This window comes from Diabrotica undecimpunctata, chromosome 2 (assembly GCF_040954645.1).
Source record: "Diabrotica undecimpunctata isolate CICGRU chromosome 2, icDiaUnde3, whole genome shotgun sequence".
NCBI classification, from domain to species: domain Eukaryota; kingdom Metazoa; phylum Arthropoda; class Insecta; order Coleoptera; family Chrysomelidae; genus Diabrotica; species Diabrotica undecimpunctata.
This window is the reverse complement of record NC_092804.1, coordinates 48,229,849-48,251,350: the sequence shown is the minus strand read 5'-3', so window position 1 is coordinate 48,251,350 and position 21,502 is coordinate 48,229,849. Positions and strand designations below refer to the sequence as shown.

General features: G+C 34.5%; 1 protein-coding gene and 6 non-coding genes across 7 annotated transcripts in view; 3 read left to right on the top strand and 4 right to left on the bottom strand.

Annotated features, from left to right (window-relative positions):
- Positions 1 to 21,502, top strand: part of LOC140434507 (pancreatic triacylglycerol lipase-like) — a 118,670-nt gene that overhangs the window by 59,828 nt on the left and 37,340 nt on the right. The gene's annotated exons all lie outside the window — the stretch shown is intronic.
- Positions 632 to 703, bottom strand: TRNAD-GUC (transfer RNA aspartic acid (anticodon GUC)). The gene has a single exon. It is a non-coding gene; the product is annotated as a tRNA-Asp (tRNA).
- On the bottom strand, positions 1,626 to 1,697 carry TRNAD-GUC (transfer RNA aspartic acid (anticodon GUC)). Its single transcript has one exon. It is a non-coding gene; the product is annotated as a tRNA-Asp (tRNA).
- On the bottom strand, positions 8,476 to 8,547 carry TRNAD-GUC (transfer RNA aspartic acid (anticodon GUC)). Its single transcript has one exon. It is a non-coding gene; the product is annotated as a tRNA-Asp (tRNA).
- Positions 13,451 to 13,522, top strand: TRNAD-GUC (transfer RNA aspartic acid (anticodon GUC)). The gene has a single exon. It is a non-coding gene; the product is annotated as a tRNA-Asp (tRNA).
- On the top strand, positions 19,695 to 19,766 carry TRNAD-GUC (transfer RNA aspartic acid (anticodon GUC)). The gene has a single exon. It is a non-coding gene; the product is annotated as a tRNA-Asp (tRNA).
- TRNAD-GUC (transfer RNA aspartic acid (anticodon GUC)) lies at positions 20,088 to 20,159 on the bottom strand. Its single transcript has one exon. It is a non-coding gene; the product is annotated as a tRNA-Asp (tRNA).

Genomic DNA, 21,502 nt, shown 5'->3' with positions numbered 1-21,502 from the left:
GTAACAAAAGTTCCCTTTGAAGTTACAAAATAAAAATTGTTTTTTTGCGTTATCTCCTAAACTACTTGACATTTTGTAATAAAAATGAACACGTTACTTTCTTGTTCTTAAAGCTTTTTTCATACAAAAAACAGCAAAATCTAAGCGCACATAAAACTTTTAAGGGGGATGTGCAGTCCTAAATCCCCCCAAACTGTTGAGTACGTTCAAATCAAATGAATTTTGTGGCATCATTAGTTTAACACATTATTTTTAAATTTTTTTTATTTTTTAAAGTCGTTTTTCTAGAACTTTTCTAGAACTACACAAAAAACTATAATTTCGCGAGATCATAGGGACATTTCCATATGTACCACATACCACATAAAAATTTCAAGAAGTTTCACGTAACAATTATTGCAAAATTGAAATTGTTTATCCCAGAAACAACGATATTATGCGTAAACTAATAATTATATGCCTAATTAGTAATAATGCGTAAATATGCGTAAATTAGTAATTATAATAATAAATTCATATAAATAATACATAAATTTCAGTCTACATAAATTCTGAAAGAATTAAATTTGAAATTGAAATTGTAGAAATGGGATTCTTTCTAAAAAAGCGTTTATAAAAAAAATAAAAAGTCCTCCCCGGCGGGGAATCGAACCCCGGTCTCCCGCGTGACAGGCGGGGATACTTACCACTATACTACCGAGGACTACGTACTTAGCTTTTAAATAATGATATTTACAGAAACCAAATTTATAGAATTTTTCACTTTCATTAATTCCATTTTTATTATCGATTAGTCATCGTTAAGTTCGGTTATGCGTCATCGTTGCCCTGAAAATCAACGGTTAGGAGGTATATGGGGTACATCTTGTTGTCTCTAAATTATTAACTTGTTCGTTACAATAGGTAAATAGGTACTATAATAATATTAAACTTTATTTTTTTATATGATAATGTATATCTATTAACATAAGGAATTATTAGAGACAGTGAGGAAAACTAACAAGAAAAGAAAAAGTAAAACTGTTACAACCCAAGACAGATATAGAATACATGATTTCATGTACCTAAAGAGACAATAAGTATCCTTAATTTTATAGGAAAAATGTTCGATTCAGTCATAATTAAAGTGTATGCAATAAATAAAATAAAATGAAATGAAATCGAAGGCAATGCCGCTGATAACAAGATCATTGATTTATCAGAAATACGTAAACTTATTTAAAAAGTATCTCAATTTTTATATATAACTGAAATAGTTTACGTCTTTAAATCCAATGAGCCAGTTAAATGATGATGATGAGTATAAGTAACTAATAGTTACTAGTAATCTTATATTGGGTTATTAAAAATTTATCAAACATACCATCAATAAAGATACTTTTTATTAGAATAATCACTGAACAAGTTTCACACTAAAACTTGTTATATTACTAATATTTTGCAAAAGGATACTTCGGGTAGAATCCATACCGGACTGTGCTATTCCAATTCCGACTAACAGATATTTGAAATTGATATTAAACCTTAGTATTTACTATCTAATCAAGTATATAGTATAATGAATAACAAAAATTTATATAAAATTTGTAACTTCCAGGAATTTTAACAAAAAAAAACAAAAATTCCTCCCCGGCGGGGAATCGAACCCCGGTCTCCCGCGTGACAGGCGGGGATACTTACCACTATACTACCGAGGAATATATCAAAGCTATTCGAAAGATAAGTGCCGTCACAATCCAACGATTACATACAATCAAAGCAAATGTAGCATTATTTCCTTCATACTTCAGTCACTCAGTCCAATTTTTGTCAGACTGAACCTATTCTCTTGAAATTTGGTGAGTTGATGGAAAAGTGCTCAAATAAAAATTATATAACGCCGATTTGTGCTTCCGTCCCAAGGGTAGTTGCCACCCCTTCTCAGAGGTGTAAATTGTTTTGCTCAAAATAATCTAAAATTCTAAGCAACTTTTGTTCTATAGACTTTTTTCAGAAAGTCAAAATGAGTACTACAAAAAGTCATTTGCATGTAAACTGAGTAAGTAACAGCTCGTTAGCGATTGAGTCTTCGAATATTTTAAGGAAAAAAGGGCAGTATAATTAACCTAATATCCATCAGAATCAAAATTAATCGTTTTCCTGCTACTCTTCATTTTATTTTAGTGTCCTTCATTAGATCCATTAGAGGTTGATTAATTTAAAATGCATTAATTTTGAAAAAAGTAATATTAAATTATATCGTCTATTTTGAAAATTTCTTAAAAATTGTTCTTTTTTTCAAAATATTAAAAACTATAATATAATACGTAAACAATAGTAGAGTATACAAACGTAACGCTATTCTCAGTAAATATACTCGTTTTCTATAACTTCTGTACCGTAAAAAACAATGGGGATATCACCGAATAAAATGTATGTCTTGGTGTGACCACCCCCTGTTTCAAACGTTAATGTGTGCTTCAAACGTTAATCTTTCAAAATTGAAGGATATTTTGGCTTTTTAATGAACTTAGTCTTATAGCCCTTGACATTGCCTTTCAATGGCTATATATACATATATTAAATCTTGAAAATTAACTGACTTATTGAAGAAAAACCAATGATACTTTTGGGAGATAATTTTGGAGCTTCAAAAATATCCGTATTTCGATGTTCTCACATATCTAAAGTATGCATAATAGTTTTGTAGATGAATATCTCGGCAGAAACAAAAACATTTTTATTCCTAAAAGTAATACGAGCCCTTCATCGTGCTTCGGATGGCGTCGATCCTCGCGGGTTGGTGTACATCGACGCTATCTCCTGGAAACAGGGCTAAAAATGCAATTGGAACCGGAAACTATCCGAAAGAATCTCCCCGGCAAAATGACGTACGATTATTATTATAGATGAATAGTCCAACCACAAAAATTCAACAGCTATAGCTGTAATATGTACATGTATATAACAATATAAATATATATATTGATTTAGAGTATCAGCAATCGGTCAGGAAATAAAACTCTATTTGTTCAGTCTCAATATTTCGTCACGATTTTATGACTTCTTCAGGAGAAAACTGTAAATTTATTAGAATAATTAATGATTATATGTAAACAAAATGAATATTTTAATACTTACAACTATAAGAATGAAAATTTAAATTTTTCTGGCATATCTAAATAAATGACATATTTTTGTTTGATTTTATTAAGGAGTTATGGTAACCGCAATATGTTATAGAGTGAATTCCCGTTGTACAATTTTCAGCGAGTAGGTTAAAATAAACAATTACTATGACAGTATTATTCATTTTGTAAAGTGGAAAGATGGAATTAATAAAATTGAGAAAGAATCAGGAACACGATAAATTGATCTATAAAATGTAATTGATGGTATGTAGTCAGTTACTGCAATACTGATATTTAGGAATGTAATAAAATTATAGGTACAGTTACTAGAGAATTACTATAATAAGTATGTGTTTAAAGGTTAAGATCTATCATATTATATATTGTTTAGTATGTTGCAGTAGATATTACTTAAATGATTGGTGTCTGTCTTATAATTGATAGATTCAGGAGTTTTATTAATGTGTACCATTTCAAGGAAAAGCCGATTTTTATAATTATCAACTTGTTCCAAGATTTTTACATTATTAAAGTCAAATTTATGTCCTGTCTTCAAGTGGTGGTCCACTAAGGCACAAGAGTATATATAATTTTATATATACTATAATTTTATTACATTCCTAAATATCAGTATTGCAGTAACTGACTACATACCATCAATTACATTTTATAGATCAATTTATCGTGTTCCTGATTCTTTCTCAATTTTATTAATTCCATCTTTCCACTTTATAAAATGAATAATACTGTCATAGTAATTGTTTATTTTAACCTACTCGCTGAAAATTGTACAACGGGAATTCACTCTATAACATATTGCGGTTACCATAACTCCTTAATAAAATCAAACAAAAATATGTCATTTATTTAGATATGCCAGAAAAATTTAAATTTTCATTCTTATAGTTGTAAGTATTAAAATATTCATTTTGTTTACATATAATCATTAATTATTCTAATAAATTTACAGTTTTCTCCTGAAGAAGTCACAAAATCGTGACGAAATATTGAGACTGAACAAATAGAGTTTTATTTCCTGACCGATTGCTGATACTCTAAATCAATATTTAAAACAGTACGGTCGAAAAAATCATTTGAAATATATATATATATATATATATATATATATATATATATATATATATATATATATATATATATATATATATATATATAGTATAGTCATATATAAAAGGCGCAATAAATGATACTGCTGTGAAATTATCTTCGCTTGTGCCAACAGTTGATGCTTCCAACGAGCACATTAAGAGTATACTTACAAACCCAGTTGTGTCTGGAAAATAAGAATATAAATATAATTAATTAAGGATGGTTTAAAGATGCAGAATCTCTGCAGGGCATAAGGTTCCCTTTTTCGAGCTGCTCAACTGTATGTTTCCTTAAAACATGCAATCCTGTATCATCGACCTAATGTCTTAATAATTATAATGTTCGTTACTCAAATTATGTAATTTTATGGTAATCTGACCTCATTATGTGGCTAGTTCTAACTACTTTATAGACGTTTTTCACTGATGATGATCTGATAGGATCGAAAATGTTCAAAAAGTTTATAAATCCATTTTATGTCATACTAGTTTATTATTGTGTTTTTATTGCTTAGTTACCAACTACGTAATAGTGTACTTTATGCCCGCGCGGGCATAAAGTATACTCTATGGCCCGCACGGGTGTAAATATACAAACAAAAAGATAATAAGATTTCCGTCGCGTAGCAACATAACACGAATGATAGAATCTCTACTAGTAAATATATTGTCAACATGAAATCAAATTTTCGGATTTTTTAGAACATATTTATTTGTAGATGCAATATTGAACTAGTATGACATAAAAGTTTGTATGCAGCGCGGGTATTAATAGATGTATATGCCCTCGGGCGACTTACAAACCATCGCCCTCTAGGCATAAACATCTATTTAATACCCTTGGTACATAAATAACTATTTTATCTTCATTGAAAGTTTTTAAACTATAGTGTAGCCAACCACTGTACTGTTACTTTAAAACAACTTCCAGCCTCTCTTCTGCAGGGATAGACTTACTGCAGTTGGTATCTATTTTTCTTTATCATATCTTATTAAATTGTACAATTCATTGAAGCTATTTATTAACAAAAATAGCTACAAATAGGGTACAAAATGAAATTAAGTCCAGAAAGTGGGGTTGGATCGGTCACACACTCCGAAAAAATAGTTCCAGTATCGCAAAGACTGAACTAGAGTGGAATCCCCAAGGGAAAAGAAAAAGAGGTCGCCCAGTACAAACTTGGAGAAGATCCATCATGGACGAGATAAGAGGCCAAGGAAAGTCTTGGAATGAGGTGAAGGCCTTAGCGCAAAATAGAACCCGATGGCGCGTTTTCACTGAAGCTCTATGCTCCACTTAGGAGTTCAAGAACCCTATATATTAACAAACGAAAATAAATAAGAAAGCGTTCTTTATCTTCAAGCAATTCAGCAAAAATGGTATTAAATTATCCTTTATCATCTATTGTCGGTTGCTGTTAATTGGGCGCTTCCAGCATTCTCTTTTCTTCTTTCTCTTGGACGCCTCGGGCTCAGCAAAAGTAATGTTTCTTGTTCATCTGAAGAAGAACTGGTTCTAGAGCAAATGATAAGAATATATGATACTGCTATGTAGTGTGTAAATTGCTTTTATATATGGGATGCGCCGTTTATACAAGAGAAGTCTGTCAGAGATAATATACTACTTATATTTTCGACGGACGTAGCAGCAAAATGGATGCTGTGGCAGGGGGCAGCAAGTTCCAAGTTGTGTTTAAATCTTCAGGTGATATAAACGAAAGTATCTCACCCCTAAATTACTCGACGTATGAGAAAGAATTCCCGAATATGAACAGTAACCCAAAAGATGATGAATAATGTCTTTTCTGTTCATAAATATAGGTACAGTAGCAGGAAGCAGGATTGCTATATTTGCGATTTTTGTCGTTAAAAGAATATTTCATAGTATTTCATATTACCTCATTTAAGTATTTCATATTACACCACCATTTTTTCGCTAAACAATAATGTATTTTTTTTTTTCAAAAACACAAAATATATTTTTACGCATGTATTTTTTTTTAAGTTTGTTACAAAAATTCGGTATAATTAACCTTTTGACCACGTCTTTACCACTTTTTTAGTTATATTTATTTCAATACTTATCGTAATAATTCGATAAATAAAAATGGTATTCCATAATCCCTGACTTTACTATACACTTTGACCTTGTCAATTTCACGACTTGAATGTTTTTCTTTGTTTTAAGGAAATTTGTATATTTCATTTATGTATATTATTTCCAAAAAATATTGTCATTTAAGGTAAATGATGAGTGAAAAATAAATGAGAATAATATAGGTACATTTGCCGACATTTTCACTTGTATAAGCAAATATGTTTTTATGTATACTAAATTTTCATAATTATCCCAGTATAGTGTTAATATTTCTGAGTTTTAGATTAGTTTTTATTATAGAACCAAGAAATGCGTAAAGTTTCCTCCTCGTTTGTTAAGGGTTATCGTGCCTGGGATTGTCTGGCTGAAAAATCTACGTATTATTTTGTACTTCGTTTAACATCAACACTTCTTCTTCTTCAGCCTTAATTAATCCAACTTTTGACATAGGCTTCCCCCAAATCAATCCAGAGTCTTCTATTTTGCGCCACTTGCTTCCAGTTGTGTCCTCCGATCTTCTTAATATCATCAGCCCATCTCATTTGTGGTCTTCCTCTGCTTCTCTTTCCTAACCATGGCCTCTACTGTTGTATTTCGTGGTTCCATCTCTTATCCTTCAGTCGGGCATTGTGTTCTGCGAAGCTCCATTTTAATTTGGCAGCATGTTCTCCTGCGTCTTTTACTTTCATTTTGCTTCTAATCCATTTGTTAATTTTTTTGTCTATAAGTATCACCCCGAGCATTGATCTTTCCATCGCTCTTTGTGATGTTACTATTTTATCCATATTGGACTTGGTGAGTGTCCACGTCTGTGAACCATACGTGAGTATAGGGAGGATACACTGATCGTAAATTCTAGTTTTCAAATATTGTTCTATTTTAGTGCTTTTCAAATCCAACTCAGTTTTCCAAATCCTGCCCACGCCAACCTTATTCTTCTGGTAATTTCGGCAGTTTGATTTTCTTTGTTAATTTTCATTATCTGTCCCAGGTAGATGTATTCGCTTACTGTTTCTAAATTTATGTCGTTCAATGTTATTTCTGAAATGTTCGGTCTATTTGTTTATATTTTTGTTTTTTCCAAGTTCATCTTAAGACCTACTTTTTCCGAAGCTTGAAATAGTTGAGTCATCATGGTCTGTAGTTCTTCGAAACTTGTAGCGAATATTACAATGTCATCAGCGTATCTTAAATGACTCAGTTTTCTTCCATTAACATTTACTCCCTTATCTGCCCAGTTAATGTCTTTGAACACGTCTTCAAGTCCAAGTGTGAATAGCTTTGGTGAGATAACATCTCCCTGGCGAACTCCTCTGTTGATTGGTATAGCTTTGGTTTTCGCATCAATTTGTATTTTCATTGTAGCTTTCTTGTAAATATTGTGTATGAGCATTCTGTATCGCGAGTCTATCCTGCAGTTGTTCATAGCTCTCTCTATTGCCCAAAGTTCTATGGAGTCGAATGCCTTTTCATAATCAACGAAGCCAATATATAAGTTCAAGTGATATTCATTGGCTTTCTCTATTAGAGTTCTGACTGTAAGAAGATGATCCGCTGTACTGTAACCTTTTCGGAATCCTGCCTGCTCTACCGGTTGATAGCTATCGAGCTTCGACGTTAACCTGTTAGTTATTACTCTCATAAACAGTTTGTACATTTGGGACAGCAGGGAGATTGGCCTATAGTTCTTCAGATCTCTCCTGTCTCACTTTTTGAAGAGTATTGTCAAACTTTCATTCCAATCGTCTGGGACTTCTCCTCTGTGAAGACATTATTTGTTGAAAAGTTTTTTCAATTCTTCGAGAATAATCAACACAACATCAACACAAAAACACTACAACACAACAACCACAAATATTTTCAAAGCAACAGTGTGCAACATACAGATTGCCATGATAGTCAGCAACATTCGAAATGGATAGGCACAAAAAGAAGAAGAAGATATGGAACTTTGGTGACATTTAACTTATTTATTCCGGATAAGGGTCAATACTATTTTTTGTACTGATAGGAAAATTTACTTTAAAGTTAAACAGTAAACACAGTGGGATTATGATTACGTGAATTAATAAAAAATCGATTTCGTATTTAATCAAACGATATGGGTAATATTAATATAGGTGATCTTGATCCTAGAATTACTGGTCACAAAAAAGTTCTCCACGGCGGGGAATCGAACCCCGGTCTCCCGCGTGACAGGCGGGGATACTGACCACTATACTACCGAGGAATATATCATGTATTTCCCATAAAGGTCGAAGGTGGTTTGGTTTGGCTATTTTGCGAATACTATTATAATAAGTGTGAAATTATAATAATTATTGATATAAATGCTCAAAAGTGGATAATCTCTATGAGAAAGTTCTACAGAAATTTAATATTTTACTTATAATTCATAATAGTCTACAACCCCACTGCAGGATGATTACGTTCATGACATAGATAATTCATAAACTTACATTTGTAGGTACCTACATTTAAAATTAGGAGAATACATAGCTAATAAGTTGCCAGTCAAAAAGTGGCCGCACATATTTTTAATTAAATTAATAGTAATTAATTTTGTCACAAATATTTTATTTCGCTCATTTATTTTTTATATAAAATAGGCTGCCCATGACTTACCTATATGCATGTTTTTTATCTCAAATTAAAGCAAATTTTTTTCTTAAATATGGTGGTATAAGTTTGTCTGAGAAAAACAAGTCACCAATTAGGATTGCCAGCTGTTAAAAACGCGAGGTATTAAAGATAAAGTAAAATAATGCTAGCAACGATACTGGTTAATACGTATGTTCTTATTATAATATATCTATCGACGCGACTTATGCTTTAAAAACTTATATAACTGTCTTTTGCTATCTAGCTGTCTTTTATTTTATCTTTGTTTTACCTCGCGTTTTTAACAGCTGGCAGCACCATTTTTTCCCAGACAACCCAATCAATATTACATTTCTATTAAATTACAGCTCATAAAATAAAAAAAAAAAGTATTAAAAATGTATCACAAAAGATTTATCGTATAACTTTGACACGTTGACAATAGAACTATACCTTAAATAACAAAAATTTTACCAAAAAGTTCTCCACGGCGGGGAATCGAACCCCGGTCTCCCGGGGGGCGTGACAGGCGGGGATACTGACCACTATACTACCGAGGAATATATCAAATTGATCCGAAATATAAGTGCCGTCACAATCGACCGGTTACAATTAAAGCGACTTGTTTTTATTCTCCTTCAGGGCTATTGTGATGTTGATATTATGTATCGATCGTTCCTTTAGAAAAGAAATCACGCTTACAGTACCAGAAATCTACCTGGAAAAATAATAGAAGATCTCGAATCTCGAACTATAAAATTATCATGTTCATAGCAAATATCTGAAAGATAAATTCTCAATATACCTTTTAGTGTCTGTATCGTTTGAATTAAAACCGTTGTTATAGTATAAGGAAAGAATATAGACGCATAGTGCATACCTATATACGCCTATATTCTTTGGTACAAGATCACACTACAGGAACACTATATACTACGTTCATAACGTAGTTAATCAAACGCACATGTTTACATACGTTTAAAAATAGGAGAATGATTTGAGAAATATTTTTTTAAATTTATAATAGTAATTAATTGTCGAACAAAAATTTTATTTCAACTCTGCCGACAGATCAACTCTGCCTACAGACTTTCAGGATCAGCCAAGAATATGTCGACAATACAGCGTCGAACTATTGGTTGACATCAGGAAAGATGTTTCCCGAGACTGAGGGTTTCCTACTTGCCATTCAGGATCAAGTTATTCCATCAAGATTATCCACCAAGAACTAGCTGACAAACTGGGACTTCTCCAAACCGACCATCTTCCTTATTATCAATACGTCCCTGACAGAATGCTTGAAAATGACTACACTTGAACTACAAGCTATACTGGGACCGCTCTGTGCTTACAGACCAACCAGTGGCGCATAATAGACCTGATCTCATACTAGTTAATAAAATTACTAGGCAAACAACACTTATTGATGTCGCGATACCTACCCAACACCAATCATTTATGTGTTAAATATAACGGAAAGATCGCCAAGTACAGATATCTAGAAATACAAATCAGGAGACAATGGAGAATGTAAAGTACCTAGACGGTACCTATTATTCTATCTACTACTGGTGTTATTCCCCAAAACCTCCTAGAGAACATAAAACAGCTGGGTCTAAATGAACATCACTATAAGGCCATGCAGAAAGCTGTACTCCTCGCGACGTCCAGATGTATACGAAAATTTTTGGGAGATACTCCAACATACCAAGTCACCTAGGGCTCGATAACACGAAAAGAGTCCCACCAGAGCTCAATCCTTTTGATATCGTAGGTATCTGGGATGAGTGAATTTTCCCCTTAGAGGGAGTGTGAGCCGGATGGCTAAATCTGGATAAAATACGCTGCTAGTTAGGTATATACATGTTTTTATCTCAAATTCAAGCTATTTATTTTTCTTAATATGATGATATAAGGTTGCCTAAGAAAAAATGTTCGTAAATTAGTGTTGACAGCTGTTAAAAACGCGAGGTATCAAAGATAAAGTAGAAGACGGCTAGCGCACAACGCTACTGGTTTCAAGAAGTGTCAGTTATGTGAGTTTTTAAAGCATGATAAATATATAATAATAAGAATATACATATTATCACTTGTCAACCAGTGTTGCGCGCTAACTTTATTTGTACTTTATCTTTGATACCTCGCATGTTTAACAGCTGGAAACCCTAATTTGTGACCAGGTTTTCTCACGCAAACTTATACTATCATCAGGGCCGCCGCTAAGGTATTGGCCGCCTGTGTGCAACTTAATATTTGCCGCCCCCCTTCCAACACTTTAGACATACATACTATTATTTAAAGAAATGTGCAGAAGATGCATAATATAAAAATAATAATTTGTACATAGATAAAAACATTTAGACTAATCTCCATGATCCACCGTCCATATATTATCCTAATGTATATCCTAATATCCTAATTTAAACGTCCTTTATCCTAATTTAATAACCATGATCCAACGTCCAGAATATGTATATCCTAATATCCTAATTTAAACGTCCATTTAAGTAAAATAAACCGTGAGTAGAAACATAAACACATAAAAAAACTAAAAACGCACTTTTCGGGCTTTCGTCTCGGAAAACTTTTTGACAATATCTTTAATGTCCAATTTCGCACACACTTCATGTTATATAGATAACATTGCTAAAGCAGAAAGTCTATCTTTCTTCATTGAGGGTCGCAAATAGTTTTTAATAATCTTAAGTTTTAAAAACGACCAATCACCCGTAGCTACAGTAACAGGTAGAGTTAGGAATATACGTACTATTATAGTTAAGTTGGGAAATGTTGATACAAGATTATTTTCATAAATATATTCAAGAATATCACTAGGACTTTTTTCTGCGTAAAAAAATGGTTGAATAGCTTTAATTTCTTCATATAAATCGGTTGCACTAATCTCGGTCAGTCTCTGAGCTGTTTATGTCTGTAAGGGCTTGGTTCACTTTCTCACAATTGGTTTTAACTTCATCATCGTTTTTAACTTTGGTTATGCCATATATTACACTAAAAATGTCTGTGTGCTGTTGAATTATGTAATTGGAACCGTTCTTCAATTGCTGTTATGGCAGTATCCAAAATCTTAAAAAAAAATTATTTTAAATGACAATTCCGGAGATAATATAGGTTCATCAGCTCCTTCATACTCAAAATGCACTTTTCTTCTTCCAATTTATTCGGTAGAGGAGCTAGGGAAATCTTCTTCTATGTTAGCTTTTGTAGATATCTCTCTGGAATCGGTTACAAAATTTTGAAAATGTTCATCAGAACGTTTGGTTATGAAATATTGGTTATGAAATTAAATATTTAAATTATCAAGTGCATCAAGTGAAGATTTTATATCAAATTTTGTACTTTTTTGCTAGGAAGCATTTTGCTAACGACGTTTATTTTACTTAAAATATCTTGCCACACTACAACAGAATACACGAATTTGAATTTCCAAATTTTATTTTTAAGGGATTTTGCTAAAGACCTAGTATTCATATCCCTTATGTTATCATTTTGCAATTCTTCTAAAGCATCATATATTTCACTAATCTGGGTTTTTAATGGTGCGATTGCATCGATCTGACTCTCCCTTCGCGTGTCCGACAATGCTTTTAATATCAACTTTGGAAGGTGCTTTAATAAAATGTTCCATCTAATATTGAAAGAAGAAAAAATACATATAGTTCCTGTACAGTATTAAAAAATTCCACTGACTCAAAACTTATTTTTACTGCATGTTACTGGTTTCAGGTTCAGGCGTTTCAGCATCAGCACTCGCACTATCGCTATTACTGTCATCAAATCCTCCGTCTCTATCCGCAGGAATATTCAATTGTTTGGTACTTTTTTCTATGATTTAAACTTCGCTTGAAGTTGAAGGTCCTAAATTTAAATAATTATTATTGTTTGGAATATAAGAGTTCATATAATTATCTGAATCATTACTATTAATTATTTAAATTTATTTTTGTTTTAAAGAAGTTTTATCATCAGTGGACTGCTTTTGGATGCCTCTATTGTTGGCCGCCCGTGTGCAATGCACACTTGGCACACATGGTAGCGGCGGCCCTGACTATCATATCAAGAAAAAAAAATGATCTTTAATTTAATATACCGGCATAATATAAAAAAACCAGTACGCCATGAGCAGAGTATTTTATTTAAAAAATAAATGGACGAAATAATATTTTTGTTCAAAAATTAATTATTAATAATTGAATTAAAAATATTTGCGGCCACTTTTTGACTGGTATCCTATCATTAATGTATTCTCCTAATTTTAAATGTATGTAGAAATGTGAGTTTACAGTTTACCTAATTAACTACGTTAAGAACGTAGTGATCCTGCAGTGGGATCATAGACTATTATGAATTCTAAGTAAAATATCAAATTTCTGTAGAACTTTCTCATATTGATTATCGACTTTTGAGCATTTAAATCAATAATTATTATAATTTCACACATATTATAATAGTATTCGCAAAATAGCCAAACCAAACCACCTTCGACCTTTATGGTCGGGAAATATATGATATATTCCTCGGTAGTATAGTGGTCAGTATCCCCGCCTGTCACGCGGGAGACCGGGGTTCGATTCCCCGCCGTGGAGAATTTTTTTGTAGACTTTTAAGATAAATAATTCTAGGATCAAGATCACCTATGTTGATATTACCCATATCGTTTGAATAAATACGAAATAAACTTTATATTAATTCACGTAAATCATAATCCCACTGTGTTTAGTTTTGAAGTCTAGTATATATTTTCCTATTATTACAAAAAATAGTATTTACCCCTATCCGGAATAAAAAAAAGTCATATGTCACCAAAGTTCCAGATCTTCTTCTTATTGTTGAAGTGCCTATCGGTTTGGAAAGTTGGCAACCATCATGGCAATCTGTATGTTGCACACTGTCGCTTTGAAAAGATTTGTAGTTGTTGTGTTGATTTTGAACGACGTACATACGTAGATTTTTCAGCCAGCAATCCTTTGCATTCCTGGGCCTCGTTTTCCTTCTACAGGGTCACAATTGGCAATAGGACGATTTTGAACTAAATGGTACACAAGGAATTTGCAAGAAAATACTATTTTATTAATATTAAAATGAAGCTTATGTTATGCCATTTACAATTTAATTAAGTATGGAACATAATGTCATCAAGATGGTGACCAAAACGTTGGATGCAGTTTTCAATCTTCTTTATGAAATCCTCCATAACACGCTCTAACATCGCTCGATCAATAGTCAGGATTTCCTGACGAATTGCGTTCTTCAACTCGATTAAATTACGAGGCTTGCTAGCATATACACGACTTTTTAAATACCCTGATAAAAAAAATGTTGACAAGATTGACAGGTTTGGAGACCTTGGAGGCCACGGCAAATCTCCGAAACGTGAAATGAGTTGTCTTGAGAACAGGAACAAAAGGTTCCAGGTGCTGGAACCAAAAAATTTTGGATCATATCAACGTAGCGAATAGAATTAACAGTGGCGGTATGGCTAACCTCTTCGAAAAAATATGGCCCAATAATGCCAGTCGGACAAATGGCACACCACACTGTCACTTTTTGAGAATGTAGAGAACGTCCAGTACCTGTAATTCTGTTTATGCATCGACTAATGAGCTTCGTCGCTCATTAGAAGATGCTGGCCTAAGTTATCCTCCAAAAGAACTTGCATTCTCGTAGCGAAATCCTCACGTTGTTTAACATCTCTTTCCATTTATTTCTGGATAATCTGCAATTTGTAGGGGTGAAATTTTAGGTCCTTATACAACATTTTTCTAAACGATTCCCGATTTATGTTTAGCTAAATTGCATGTTTTTGGGCGGACCGTGTAGGGCTTCTGATGACGGCATCTCTCACTCGCTGTATGTTTACAGGAGTTCTTACTGTTCTGTTAGGACCTTAGTGCTTTTTTTCCTTCTTATCTTAAAGTGAGTGCGAAAAAGCCGCTTCGTAGTAATTCGTTCGACAAGCCGCGCTTGTCCCACCCTCATCCCCTCAACCTTCGTACTATGCGTTCTAAAAACATCCTGCTCCCTATTGTCACCCTGTATTTTTCTCTGTAGAATTAATTGCAAAAATCCATATCTTTCGCTGTTTCTTATGATGTGACCAAGGTATTCGTTTTGGCTGTTTTTATTGTGGTTAACAGTTTTTTTTCTTTTTGTATTCTTAATAAAATGTTCTGATGAGTAACGTGGTCGGTATAGAATATCTTTAGGATTCGACGATAAAGCCACATTTCGAAATCCTCACTTTAAGCGTTTGTGAGAGTCCACGACTCAACTCCGTACAACAGTACAGGAAAGATATAAGATTGTAGTAACCTAATTTTTATGGATACTGATAAATCATGGGCTTTGAATAACTTAGTCATTGTTTGAAATGCAGATCTTTCTCTGTTCTACATTTGATTTTTAGGGAATGGTCCCAATTTTCATTGACGTTCGTACTAAGGTAGGTGTATAGGTCCTTCTTATAGATCAACATAAGTACAATTTGTTTTCATTATGTTTAGTGAAAGTCCATATATCTCTGACTAACTTCTGTCATTCCATTCATTAACTCCTGGAGATCTTCATGTCAGCGAATACCACCGTGTCATCCATGTATCTGATGTTATTGATACATTCTCCGTTAATTCGAATTCCGGCTTCAACATCATCTACTGCTTCTTGACAGATTTACTTATAGTTACAGATAATTCTGAATAAACTTAACGTCTTTAAACTTAATACAAACTTCAATAAGGGTGGGTCAAATGAATTTACAACAATATTCATCCGATATCATCATCAATTGCATCAGGTACGTTGACGTGCAGATTCTGTAGGTTATATCAACTTGGTTCAAGCTGAATTGGATATCTGATGCAACGAACAATAATTAATTGTCTTATTACAAAAAAAGGTTTCTTTTCGCCTTGTCACAAACACAACAGAAAATCAGTTCTTTTATTATTTTTTATTTATCTTATTTAAATTCTGGTCAACATCTGTTGTAATTACAATAAAGAAAATGTTATTACCCAGATCTATCGTCATGTAGTTCTTGGCTTCAGTAACTTTGTTACTAAACGAACAAAATAGCCGCCCTTAAGCAACCAAAATTTCTTAAAACGAGGAAGAAGAAGAACTGTTTTCCGGAAGTCAAGTCTAGAAAAAACACAACCAGTTTTTGAAGAGAAAATAAACGATTTCTTGATTATCTGAAGTATTTTTCATATCAACTTACTTACTGGCACTCCTTTTATAGGGAATGTGTTTTATCTGGAAATGGTGTTTAACTTGAACAGTAAATAATTTAAACAGTAAAGTCTGTCAGTGTTCTTGAATTATATTATATTGGTACAATACATCTCGGTAGTCCTGTCTCTTTTACAAAAATATACTTTCTCTTATCAACACAGTCTCGTGCGAACATTCAAAGCGAACGCATACCAAAAGTAAAGTTCCAGAGAAAAACCGCAAAAACTAAGGTCCAGACGTTAAAAAGAGCGCGAAAGCGACAACCACGTGTGTCAACGGTCGCGATATCCTAGAAATAGCGAACACGCGAACGGTACCACGGGAAACTGGACGCGTTCTGGTAACCAGGACCACCAGAAAGAAGAAAATGCAAAGCTGTCACGTGGAGGTATAGTGTAAGATACCAAAACTGACAGTCTAGCATCCACCGAAACAGGCGTGGCACTAGCCGGTCTATAAATCCTAGCAAACCTATTATTGAAAAATAACGGGGCAACCTATTATTGAAAAATGAGGGGGCAGGGAGATATAGACACTAGTGCTAACCTGGAGCTCATCGCCGTAGAGCCCCATCGAACCTACACGAAAGTGAACACCCAGGTAAAGTTACACACATACACACACAAACAATTCATACACACATCAATCACACATCATTACACATATTACACATAACACACATCACAACATATTCTACTCAAGACATTCAAGAGGAAAAAGTCACTGCTATTGCATACTAATTCTATGGTTGAATGTGAGTAGAAACAGAACACACACACACACACCCGATTCCTATACTTACAAATTACACACACATCACCTAAATCCCTACACTTACAAACAAAATTTCATACACTTACTAATCATATATACCTACTAACACAAATACACACATTTACTAATTCACACACACAACTATGCCACGACGACGAAAACAACCCGCACCTGTCCAACCTCCTACCGATGACGGATGGTACACAGACACAGACTCCCAATCCGTCTCCTCCCACACATCCCAAGTGTCTGTCACAATTGACGGACATGAACCACAGACGCCACAGGAGTGGAAGCAGGCCATTCAGGTGGTCTGTTCCCAAAATCCTGAGGCGGCTTCCGAACACCTCACTCCAATTCTACAAAATGTCAATCAAAAATCTCAAAATAACAGTCCAGAAGCTATCAAAAACCTCATCCAAAATGCCATTATGTCTGCCTTTCCCGGATACCAACCTTCCCCCTCACCCACCCCACCTACCCCTCCTACCCCTTCTCCACCCAAACCAACCAAACCTATACCTCGTCCGACCCCTCCTACCCCATCCATACCACCCAAATCCAAAACTAAACATCCTACACCTAAACCAACACAACACACACACAGATACTACCTAACATTAATTCCTATTAAATTTTCTAGCCAAAGAAAACTCCATAGAATCCTTAAATTCCAAAAACTCCTAGATAACATTCCATTTGACCTGGAAACGGAAGCATCCGAAAACCAGGCCATCCTTTACACCACGGGTCCGATTCCCAACTTGAAAAACTGGGAAAAGGACCTAAGAGCCCTCACAGACTACAGTCACATTTCCATATCCTTAGACAAACCTTCAGAGTACATAGAAACAAACAAAATCACACCTAGAATACTCACTACCCCGCAAAAAACACAAAAAGACACACACACAGATCAATACCAATCCACACCTTCCACTTCTAAAGCAGACATCCCACATCACAATCCATCCACCCTCAATCTCACCTACACCGAACACACTCAACACACTCCTACATCAACACAAGACATAATCACGACAGCACCAACTCCACCTACACCACCACCTATACACACACCCGTACAATCACCCGTCACATCCCAGCAAACTATCCCTCAATTCCACACTCCCATTACACAACAACTTCCTTCCACCTACAACTACAGAATCGAGGAAATCCCCTCGGATATCTGTCAGCAGAGATCATTCTTCCGATTAATTAAAGACCTTAACCTCATCCCAAGTTTGGACTCAATAAAAGTCCTCCCGTCACAACAGGCAGCCTCCCTGCGAACCACTAAAATCCTTGATATTCACGACATCACGGCAAAACTCCGTAAAGCCACTAAAGATGACAAAATCTTACTTACTGCTCGCCTAGTCAGCAAAACCCAAAATCCTCCACCCGCTCCTAAAAATTCGTCTATTTACCAATTCATAATAGCCGGCGTCGGAAAAAACCTTTCAATTAAAAACATCGAGGATAATTTATCCGAAACCAACTTCCCTTTTACTAAAGTGATTCGCATCATTGCCCGCTCTACTAATTAACCTACCTCCTATATCAGAGTTTTTACCAACTCTGAAGTCAAGTTCGCCGATGCACTTTCGAGTGGTATCAAGATCGAGGGCGAACGATTAAATTGCGAGATTCCAAGATCTGGCAACTCCGTTCCGATTCGATCTAAGTATTGCTCGAAATGTTGCAAAAGCGGACACTTCCATAATAAATGCCCTGAAAAATCAAACACATGTCCATATTGCGGACAAAATCACAGATCCTCTGCTTGCCCCAAGATATCCGCCCCCAAATGCCCGAACTGTAGTGGCCCTCATCCCGCCTTCTCACCCAGATGTCCACACAGAAATGCTTTTCCTAATATCTATGATCAAACCCAACCATTGTATACTCCGAAACAAATTCCTTCTTATGACTTATCCTCCGACATGAAATCCATCATTCACTTTGTATCCATGACCCTGTTTAACGTCTTCCCTGAAAAGAGAAGCGCGACCATCCGTACAATTAACCAAATTTCCAATGCCCTATACGGATACGCCATAACAACATCCCACTTCAACAACCGAATCAATCAAACCTTCACACAACTCCGAAACTAAACACATCCACACTTATACATACAAACACAAATACATATACTTACTAATTACACAACACTTTACCAATAAGCTCACACTCAAACATTTCAAACAAAATTCACCCTACATATCATCTAACTACACACACACCATACAAGTGAGCACCACACACACTCCTTCAGAGTCGTTTAAATACAACAAGGACAGGGGGAGATTGGTTTTCTGTGGTTTCCCAATCTCATTGCACAATGATACCTGATCCTAGGTGAGGACACAGCCACAGCTATCCTCCACGCGATTTCCAAACAACCTTAAAAAAAAGCCAAACGTTCTGAAAAGAACCGTTTTTCCATGGAGCTTGTGCTTAGTGACGGGCTTGGATCCAGACGGCGGACAGCAGCTTCAGCGGCCCCACCAGTTTCTTTTTTTCTCGTCGGTCGTGGACGTGTTCTTCTGATGTGTCACCTCTGACGCTCCTGCCTTTAGCGGCGGCACCCAGTCTAGGTCCTCACTTGATCCTATCATGCTGAAAAGCACCAATTTTTATATACGTATTAACCACCCTTGAAGAAGCACAAAGCTTAAACAAAGTTAAAACGTGCAGTCAGTCAGTCTTATCAACAAATTTTTCCAGAAAACTTTGATATATTCCTCGGTAGTATAGTGGTCAGTATCCCCGCCTGTCACGCGGGAGACCGGGGTTCGATTCCCCGCCGTGGAGAAGTTTTTTGTATATTTTTTGTATATTTATAATTATAATCCTATGTGTTTTAGTTAATATTATGTTAATATTAAACATACCGCTTGATTAAATACGAAATATATATATATATATATATATATATATATATATATATATATATATATATATTTATTGCAAATTTATCTTTATACTGATAGAAAAATATATAAAAGACTAAACACACGTTTATATGAAATAATACAAATCTAAAATTTCGTATTTAATCAAGCCGTATGGGTAATATTAACATAATATTAACTTAAACACATAGGATTATAATTATAAATATACAAAAAACATCTCCACGGCGGGGAATCGAACCCCGGTCTCCCGCGTGACAGGCGGGGATACTGACCACTATACTACCGAGGAATATATCATGTATTTCCCGACCATAAAGGTCGAAGGTGGTTTGGTTTGGCTATTTTGCGAATACTATTATAATAAGTGTAAAATTATAATAATAATTATTGATATAAATGCTCAAAAGTCGATAATCTATATGAGAAAGTTCTACAGAAATTTGATATTTTACTTAGAATTCATAATAGTCGATGATCCCACTGCAGGATCACTACGTTCTTAACGTAGTTAATTAGGTAAACTGTAAACTCACATTTCTACATACAATTAAAATTAGGAGAATACATTAATGATAGGATACCAGTCAAAAAGTGGCCGCAAATATTTTTAATTCAATTAGTTGTAATTAAGTTTTGACAAATATTTTACTTCGTTCATTTATTTTTTAAATAAAATACTCTGCTCATGGCGTACTGGCATGCATGTTTTTATATTATGCTGGTATATTAAATTAAAGATAATTTTTTTCTTGATATGATGGTATAAGTTTGCGTGAGAAAACCTGGTCACAAATTAGGGTTGCCGGCTGTTAAAAACGCGAGGTATCAAAGATAAAAGTTACTAGACGACCCTTTTTCTAATCCCATGTCATTAAATCTCATTAGACAATAGACATTAAATTTAATCCTTGAATCAGTCATGTTTATTAATTTAAACGGATAAAGGGCTTTTCTCAAAAAATATATTAAACAAGGACTAGTTTTCTTCATCTAAGGCATCATTAAAATAAGAAAATAATTTTTATGACAATCAATTCTTTCTAAAATCTTGATTATTTTTGTAATAAAAACCACACGCCTTTGACTCGTCGATTTCCTTTATGCTCAAACCCGCAAAGGTCTACATTGAAAATATGAGTCACTTTCTACAATTTTGGTACTGTGCTAGTCTTTCCTCGATCGATCCAATGTTTTTATCTGGTTTAGGCTCAGTGCCTCTTCAAGGAAAGGGTACTCCTTCCTTGAAAATATAACTAAATAATGTTTTAGATGACGTCCTGCCCATTTTACCGGACAGCGCTACCAGGAGTTTAAACCTTTTTCTCACCTTGTCTAGGGTATCTTGAATGTCGGTTTTCCAGTTGAAAGTCTTGCTAAAATGAACTCCCAAATAGGAAACCTTATCTGAAAATAAGGTCCTCTCCTAACAAGGTTATCCAAGTTGTGGTTTGGAGGCGTTTATGGTCACTCTTTATTTATTGCACCACCTAATAACTCGATCTCAATAGTGTTGTGCTCTTTAGAATACAGACAATTGTCCACGCTCTCTATGTGGCCCTTACGTGGGGAGTGCAGTGTCATCCGCATACAGAAAAAGGGTTTCCGATCTATATTGCGGGCGGGAGATGTAGA